General features: G+C 49.8%; 1 pseudogene; it reads right to left on the bottom strand.

Moving 5' to 3' along the window:
* Nucleotides 1-7,100: 7,100 nt before the first annotated feature.
* Nucleotides 7,101-7,883, bottom strand: LOC107185016 (annotated as a pseudogene).
* Nucleotides 7,884-9,193: the final 1,310 nt, after the last annotated feature.

The raw sequence follows: 9,193 nt of genomic DNA on the forward strand, positions 1-9,193 counted from the left end.
CTACATATCAGATATTTACAATTCATAACAGTAACAAATTTACAGTTATGAAGTAGCAACGAAAATAATTTTATGGTTGGGGGTCACCATAACATGAACTGTATTAAAGGGTCGCGGCATTAGGAAGGTTGAGAACCAGTGGCTAAAGTGATGCCTCCCTGTGTGCAGGCGCGCACACACACACACACACTCATGGCCCACCTACCAGGACCAGGCCCTCCACCCCAACTCAGAGTCCCAGAGACACTGTAACAGTCAAGGAAAAGTTATAGAGAACCCTGCTTTCCCTTCCTCTTGGGCCCAAGTGGGGGTTCCCCTGCCTGGTTATTCGGGACGTGGTAGTAGGGTGCACCCAAACTTTACCTCTCCTTCTGGCAGCATATACCAAACACCATTTTCAGTCTAAGGAGAAAGGATAGGCAACAGTCAAGGCATCACAGGCCCGGGGCCCCAGTGTTCCTGGACTCCGTGGCCTGCAGGAGTCACAACAGGAGGCCAGAGGCAGCCAGGGGACAGCAAGGACCTCCACGGGCCAGGCTGATCCAGAGGACGGCCAGCTGGCCCAACTAAGGAGGGAGGGCACTAGCACCAGGAGCTTGGAACCTGCTCAGAAATTTTTCCCAAGAGCTCCAAACAAAAGATGGTTTCCGTGCCTCAGAGTTGGGAAGGGAGGTCTCAGGGAAAACAATGGGGAAAGGGGGGTGGGCTAAGATGGAGAGAGGTACAGGTCTATTGAACATTTGGTATAAAATGTCTCCAGGTGTAGGTGGTGAATAACCGTAAATAATAATTTTAAAACACTTTAAAATATTTTCTGGGTTACAGAGCATTTGGGGGATTGTTGCAGAAGACCAGAGAAAAACCAAGCAATGCTTTAGAGAAAAGGTACACTGTTTATTACACCAGCGGACTCACCAGAATAACTTCCCAAGTCTGAGCAAAGTAACATGCAGGGAGCTTCTTTTATATCTTTCTGGTGTCTTTGTCCCTCAAATATGGATTATGCTTCTGGTCCTTTTCAGGGGCTTTGCAAAAAAGGCCCCAGGTGTTGGGGGTCTCCAGGCCATATCTAATGGTCTGGCCTGGTGCCAGCACTAAGAACCCCCCCCTCCGGGGCTGTGCACTGTTCATAGTTTATGGCCTCTGTGAAATGTGAGCATTTAGGTAACAGGTTCTGCTAGACCAGTTTCTGGGAAAGAGGCAGTGACTTAATTATAGTGACACTGGGCTTGCTGGCATGATTCAGATTGCTAGCCCCCCAAATATCAGGGTTACATTGGAATTAGCTTTTTTAGCCTTCTCACCGCCCACCCTCCCGCCTCCCTCTCCCGTCCCACGAGCTTCTCTTAGCATTGTGGTACAACGCCTATGGGATGTTATGATGAACAGGGACGATGACCACTCTAAACTGCTTCCTGCTGGTAAGGGGCGATGACCAAGGGGTTAGTACTGTGGTTCCCAATCTTCCTAATGCTGCAACCCTTTAATACAGTTCCTCATGTTGTGGTGATCCCCAACATTAAAATTATTTTTGTTGCTACTTCATAACTGTAATTTTGCTACTGTTATGAATCGTCATGTAAATATCTGATATGCAGGATGTATTTAGGTGACCCCTGTGAAAGGGCTGTTCAACCTCCAATGGGCTCGCGACCCACAGGTTGAGAAGCACTGTGTTAGCATCTCATTTCTTCCTCTCGGAGTGGTTTGTAAGGAATTCTGGTTTGTAGGACCATGTGAAGTGTAAAGGCATCTCGGCAAGATGAGATAAAGTGAGCTAAGAAATTTAGAAGACATGGTCCTAATGTTACGGCTATGAGTAGCATTAACAGTGGTCCTGCCAATGGGAGAAGCCATTTCCAAACCCCCACCACCACTACCCTTCACCATTCAAATAGTCCAGGACTCAGACAGCTCCCGCCTTCTTTTTGTTGCTCGTTCGATTAGATCCTTTGCCTTATCCCTGACAATGCCCGACTGGTTGGTGGAAAAGCAGCACTCTTCTAAGAAGAGGCAGATTCCACCTTTCTCTGCTGTTAATTAGTCTAATCCTCTTCTATTCTGTAGTACTACTGTGGCTAAGGAATCATCTTGATCCTGTAAGGCAATTAGAGTCTCAGCTACTTTCTCTATGTCTTCTGAAAATTCTTGGGTCAAAACTTGATAAGAGAAGACAGAGTGAGCTATTCTTCCTATCCCGGCTCCTATGCTACCTGCAATTCTGAGCTATTAGAAGGGGGATTACTTGCAGAGCCCTCTTATATCTAGTCACTGCTTTAAGCGACGGGGGGGCGGGGGAGGTGGTCTCAATGGATTGGTTGTTGGGTGTAATAGACATATCTGGGGTTAGATAGGCAGGAGTGCACACCCCCATCCAGTTTTCAGGCAGGCAGAGGAAAGCAGCTGTCCCACACACGTAGAATGTTCCTGCAGGGGCACCAGGGGTAGGTGGTGTTTTCAGCCTTGGGGGTAGAGTTGCATAGCTCATCTGGGAGGTGACCTGTTGGATGTTGGCCCTGTGTATTGCTGAAACAAATAGGAGCACAACTGTTGAAGCAAATAGGGGCAACATTAGTTAGCTGCACATTGGCCGTGACGGGTCCTATTATTTCTTAGGTTAACTTCCCTGGTTTGGTTATGTTTCCTGGAGGAGCCATTAACAGGAGTGGTCCCGGGGGGAGGCAAAGCCAGCAGTCCCTGGCCAAATAAGGGTTGGTAATATTGAGGAGATGGTGGGTTGAATTGAGGAGCTGATAAAGCTGGGGGTCTAAGTCATATCGCTTCTGCGGCTGAGTCCTCAGTTTAGGTAATCTGGGTGCTTTATGTTCAAACAGCTGCCTGATAGTCTTTTTAATATTTGCCTCCTGGGCTTGGTCCTGGACCCCCCCCCCGACCCCCCATCAGAGTAGCCAACATGGGTGCAGGGTGCAGCGGGTCCAGCAAGTTATTGAGCCTGGCTTTCCTTGACAGATGTGTCCTGCCCATTTTTGTCTGGGCTTAATTCTTCCCGTCCAATACAATCCCCCCACCCCCGCCCCACATGCATTTGGTAGTGGAGTTATAACATGCTGCAGGCTGATAAGTACAGCTAACAAAAATATGGCTTGATTGGGTTCTCCCGTAGACTACCCAGTCTAGCATATTTGGGTAGCGAGCCTCTAAGCAAGGACACGTGGTAGTGGCCCCTCAGAGAGGCAAGTATGCGCTAGCTATTATTATTAGTGGTAGCATGTTATTCTCTCTACTAGAGGCCCGGTGCACGAAATTCGTGCACGGGAGGGGGTTGTGTCCCTCAGCTTAGCTTCCACCCTCTCCAATCTGGGATCCCTCTCACAATCCAGGGCTGCTGGCTCCAAACTGCTTGCCTGCCTGATTCCCACTAACCACTTCTGCCTGCAAGCCTGATCACCCACTAACCACTCCCCTGACAGGCTGATCAACACGTAACTGCTCCCCTGACAGCTTGATTGCCCCTAACTGCCCTCCCCTGCCAGCCTGGTTACCCTTAACTGCCCTCCCTTGCCAGCTTGGTCGCCCCTAACTGCTCTCCCCTGCTGACCTGGTCGCCCCCAACTGCCCTCCCCTGCAGATCTGGTTCCCTGAAACTGCCCTCCCCTGAAGGCCTGGTCCCTCTAACTACTCTCCCCTGCATGCCTAGTTGCCCCCACTGCCCTCCTCTACAGGCCTGGTCCCCCCCAACTGCCTTCCTCTGCTGGCCTGGTCGTCCCCAACTGCCCGCTCCTGCAGGCCTGGTCCCCCCAAACTGCCATCCCCTGCAGGCCTGGTCCCCCCTAACTGCCCTCCCCTGCTGGTCCAGTTGCCCCCAACTGACCTCCCCTGAAGGCCATCTTGTGGCGCCTGGTCCCTCCCAACTGCCTGCCCTGCTAGCCTGATTGCCCACAACTGCCCTCCCCTGCTGGCCATCTTGTGGTGGCCATCTTGTGTCCACATGGGGGTGGCCATCTTTGACTACATGGGGGCAGCCATCTTGTGTGTTGCAGTGATGGTCAATTTGCATATTACCTCTTTATTATAGAGGATTCCTGTTTAGTGGGGGATCCACAGCAGTGAACCGCTAGGACAAAGCGTAGTACTATGGCTATTCCTGCAAGGCAGATGTAACCAAGGATGGCATGACAAGGTGTAGGCCAACAGTTCACGATGAGGCCTTTGTTTCCTTGCTGTGTAGGAAGCAGTAATTTTATGGTGCTCTGTGTCCCAGCAAGGGCAGTTGAGTTCGCCTCCTGGTACTAGTCTTGGGTTCCAGCAGCACTCACAAAAAGCCAAAATAAGAATTATTAGAAAGATAAAAACAATGATTATCCAGAAATACCAGAGCATATTGCCTTTAAGAGAAGATAAGAAAGAAAGATTATTGTAAGGAAGAATTCAACAGGCTGTTTCTGAATTTCTTGGAGCAGGTTGATCAGCCATGTCCATTGTCTTCTTGAGGGTGATCTGCAGGTGGTGTTTCTGGTCAGAGGTCACCTTCCACTCAGGCTGGGTGTCACTTGGCTGGTGGGCTGCTTTCACCCGGGAGTGGTGAATCCAGGTGTTCAGTCCTGAAACCTTGAGAGCTGTGGAGTTCATATGACTGGATAGGGTCCCTTCCAGGTAGGCTTAAGGGGTTCCTTTTTCCAATCCTTTACCCAAACCTGGTCACCAAGTTTATAAGGGTGTACTGCTGTCCCTAGAGAGATGGGTAATCAATCAGTAACCCATCTGTGGACCTCAAAGACAGTTTTTCCAAGTCCTTGTAATTGCTTCTGGATTCCTAAGTTCCCTATTTCCCCCCAAATCTCCCTTTGGCCGAATCAAGGGAGGGGGTCTACCATATAGAATTTCAAAGGGAGGGAAACCTACCCTGGCCCTTGGGGCACAGTATACCTGCAGGAGTACAAGAGGCAAGATATATGTCCAGGGTAAGGTTGTCTCTTGGCATAGCTTAGCCATAGCCTGCTTGAGAGTCCAATTCATACGCTCTACTTTCCCTGAACTCTGAGGCATGTAAGTGCATGTAGGTTCCATTTAATTCCTAAAGCCTTAGCTACCTGTTGTACTATTTCTGCTACAAAGACTGGGCCATTATCAAGCCCTATGGTCAGAGGCATTCCATACCATGAAATTATATCCTTCAGCAATGCCTTAGTGACCTCTCTCGCCTTTTCTGTGCGAGTGGGATATGCCTCGACCCATCCTGAAAAAGTGCAAACTAAGACTAGTGGGTATTTATTTCGTCTGCGAGGCCCTACTTCTGTAAAGTCTACCTCTAAGTCCTCAAAGGGAGCTTGCCCACAGCGCTGAACTCCTATCGGTCCCACAGGATGCTGTTTGGCGTTGTTCTGAACACAGAGGAGGGAAGACAGGCAATCAGGTAGTATCTGCCTAACAAAGCTTCTAGGGCAGCCTTTCCGAAATGAGTGAGTTCCTGCTGCTGGAGGACGACCTTATGGGCTAACTGTTCTGGGACATAGGCCCTATGATCTGGGAGTATCCACCAGCCTTCCTTCGTTCTCTTGCCCCCTTCTTGCTGGGCCCGTTCCTCTTCCTGAGGAGTGTATTTTGGAGGTTCAGGTAATTCGGGGGCCAACATGGTCTGTGATGGTGCCACTTGGCTGCAGCGTCAGCATGTCCGTTTCCCTCTGACACTGAGTCTTCCCCTTTCTGGTGACCTTTGCAGTGGATGACGGCTATTTCCTCGGGCTCCCAGATTGCTTCCAGTAACTTTAAGATCTCATTCTGAATTTTGATTCCTTTTCCTCTGGCTGTCAGGTGCCCCTTTCCTTATATATGGCCCCATGGACATGCAGGGTAGGAAAGGCATAGCGTGAGTCAGTGTAGATGTTGGCACGCTTATTCTTAACTGAGTTCTAGGGCTCTTATTGGGCCCAGAGTTCTGCCCTCTGCGCTGACCATCCTTCAGGCAGGGCCTGTGCCTCAACTGTCTCAAAGTTTGATACTATTGCATATCCGGCTCATCTTTTCCCTTCATCCCAGAAGCTACTGCCGTCCGTGAACAATACTCATTCCGGGTTTTGCAGGGGTTTGTCTGTTAGGTCTGGCCGGCTGGAGTAAACCTCCTCTAGGACTTCCAGGCAGTCATGCTCAGGGCTCCCTCGGCGATGGGTAAAAAGGTGGCAGGGTTAAGAGCTCTCACTGCTCCTAATTGTACCCGTGGATTCTCACATAATAGCCCTTGATACTGAGTCATCTGAGCATGAGTCGGCCAGTGCTGCCCCCTTGCTTCCATCAGGGTGACAACAGCATGAGGTACTTTTACATTTAAGTTTTGTCCCAGGGTGAGCTTATCTGCTTCCTTGACTAACAATGCCATGGCTGCAAGGGCCCTGAGACACAGAAGCCACCCGGAGGCAACTGGGTCAATCTGCTTGGAGAGAGAGGCTACTGGGCTTTGCCACGGTCCAAACTCCTGGGTTAGAACTCCTAGGGCAGTGATGACGAACCTCTTGAGCTCGGCGTGTCAGCATTTTGAAAAACCCTAACTTAACTCTGGTGCCAAGTCACATAGAAATTTTAGGATATTTCCAACCATAGTAAAACAAAGACTTACATTTTTAATATTTATTTTATATATTTAAATGCCATTTAACAAAGAAAAATCAACCCAAAAAATGAGTTCGAGTGTCACCTCTGACACGCGTGTCAGAGGTTCGCCATCACTGTCCTAGGGCTACCCCAGTGTTCTCGTGAACGAAGAGATTAAAGTCCTGCATCACATCTGGTAGCCCTAGTGCTGGGGCCTCAGTGAGCTTTGTCTTTATGGTGATGAAGGGTTTCTTCTGCTTGGGACCCCAGTCGATGGGTGCCTTCTCTTCCCCTTTTAAAGCTTCATAGAGAGGTTTAGCCAGGTCTGAAAACCCTGGGATCCAAATTCGACAGAATTCCCAAATCTGCCGCCGGGTGCAAGGGCCTGGAATGGCACATACTGCCTGCTTTCTTTCAGTCCCTAGCCTTCATTTCCCTTGGGTGATCTGAAGCCTAGATACTTGAGTTCTTCCCGACAACTCTGTGCCTTTTTCTTAGACACCCGATAACCTGTTTCAGTTAGTAGTCTCAGAAGGGCTCACGTTCCTTCCCGGCACTGAGCTCGTGAGGAGCTAGCCAGTAGGAGGTCGTCTACATGTTGGAGTAGAACACACCCCAAGTCCTGTCCTGGGAACTTAGATCAGATGCTAGCGCTCCACTAAATAGAGTAGGAGAGTTCTTGAACCCGTGTGGCAGTCTGGTCCAGGTGAACTGCTCCTTGGCCCCTGTAGTTGGGTTTTGCCATTCAAAGGTGAAGAGGGACTGGCTGGAAGGAGCTAATCTAAGGCAGACAAAGGCATCTTTCAGATCTAGGCATGTAAACCATTCCACCTCTGATGGAATGAGTTCCAGAAGAGTGTAGGGATTTGGCAGCACTGACTGCAGGGTTCTAACAGCTTCATTAACAGCCCACAGGTCCTGCACCGGGCGGTAGTCATTAGTCCCAGGCTTTTTTACAGACAAGAGAGGCATGTTCCATGGCGACCTGCATCGTGTAAGAAGCTCCCACTGGAGCAGCTGGTCTAAGTGGACCTGGATCCTAGGTGTGCTTCCCTTGGAATTGGATATTGGCAGACTTTAACAGGCTGTGCCCCAGGCTTTAAGTCGATTAGTACTGGGGCATGGTCCTTAGCCAGGCCTGGAGGATTCCCTTCTGCCCAGACCGGTGGGAATTCTTCCTCAAATTCAGATTCTAATGGTGAGGCCTTTGTCTGGGGGGTATAAAGTCTTTATTCTTCCTTCCTTGCCACTGCCAAGGACAGGATCATTGGGGCGGTCTCCTTACCTAGGCGAAGCTGTGCTGAGCCATCTTGAGCAAAAGTGATATCTGCCCCCATTTTGGCTAAAAGGTCTCTACCCATTAGAGGCACTGGACAGTCTGACAAGTATAGGAATGCATGAATTACTTGATGGCCACCAAGTTGGGATCAGCGAGGCCGGCAGAATGGTCTACAGGTCTGGTTCCCAGTAGCTCCAATAACAGTGACCTCCTTTCCTGAGAGGGACGCTACTTTCTGAGTGACTTCTGAGTGCTCAGCTCCCATATCAGCCATAAAGTTCCAGTCTGGCCCCCAATTTTCATTCTGACCATGGGGTCGTGGGGGCCCAGCTTAAAAGAGCCTGGTCTGTACTAATTGGAATCAGCCATTGCTAGCCCAATGAGATCTGCTTCAGGTGGCTCTGGTTGATAGCAACTGGGTGGAAAAGGGGGCCCAGTTTTCTTACCTGGCCATTTGGGACATTCATTCTTCCAGTGTCCTGTTTCCTTACAATACGCATACTGGTCTCATCTCAGGCTCGCTCTTCCTTTTCCCCCTGGTCTGTATTCTTGCTTCCCTTTCTGATCTGTCTGGGAGCCTGAGCCTCTAAAAGCCGCTGCTATTATATTGGCCCTTCTTTGTATTGTCCTTTCTGCCTCCTTCCTTGCTGCACTATCTCAGTTGATGAAAACCTTGTTTGCTATCTCTAAGCAGCTCAGTAGCGTTTTTTCCTGCAAATCCTTCTGGCTTCTGTAGCGTTCTCCTTACGTCAGGCTGGGGTTGACCTGCAAAAGCTGCATTTACCGTAGTTTGATTCTCCAGAGCCTCAGGTTTAAGGGGGTGTAGATCTGCTATGCCTCACACAGTCTCTCATAGAAAGCCGCTGGACTTTCATCAGGCCTCTGGAAGACCTCAGAGATTTTAGCCATGTTGGTGTGCTTCTTGGCTCCGGCCCTGACCCCCTGGAGGAAGGCCAGCTGATATCTTTCTAGCCTGGCCCTTCTGTCTTCTGAGTTTGGGTTCCAATCAACTTCCTCATCTGGGAGGGCCTCCCTGGCCCATCTGTCTGTATCTAATATCCCTGCCGGGGCCTGGGTCTGGAGCCACTTCTGAGCCTCTGTTACTATTCTCATGTGCTCCTCAGTGTTAACGAACGTGTAAAGGAGCTGTTTGCAGTCCACCCAGGTGAGCTTCTGGGTCTGGAAGATCATTTCTAGGAGGTCTGTCATGGCCTGAGGTTTTTCAGAATAAGCTGGGGTGTGATGTTGTCAATTCAGGATGTCACTTGTGGTAAAGGGCTGATAGGAGAAACCAAGATGGCGGCATAGGTAAACACTGGAGATTGCTGCCTCGCACAACCACTTCAAAAATACAACTAAAAGACGGAA

Source organism: Myotis davidii, unplaced genomic scaffold (assembly GCF_000327345.1).
Source record: "Myotis davidii unplaced genomic scaffold, ASM32734v1 scaffold428, whole genome shotgun sequence".
Taxonomy (NCBI): domain Eukaryota; kingdom Metazoa; phylum Chordata; class Mammalia; order Chiroptera; family Vespertilionidae; genus Myotis; species Myotis davidii.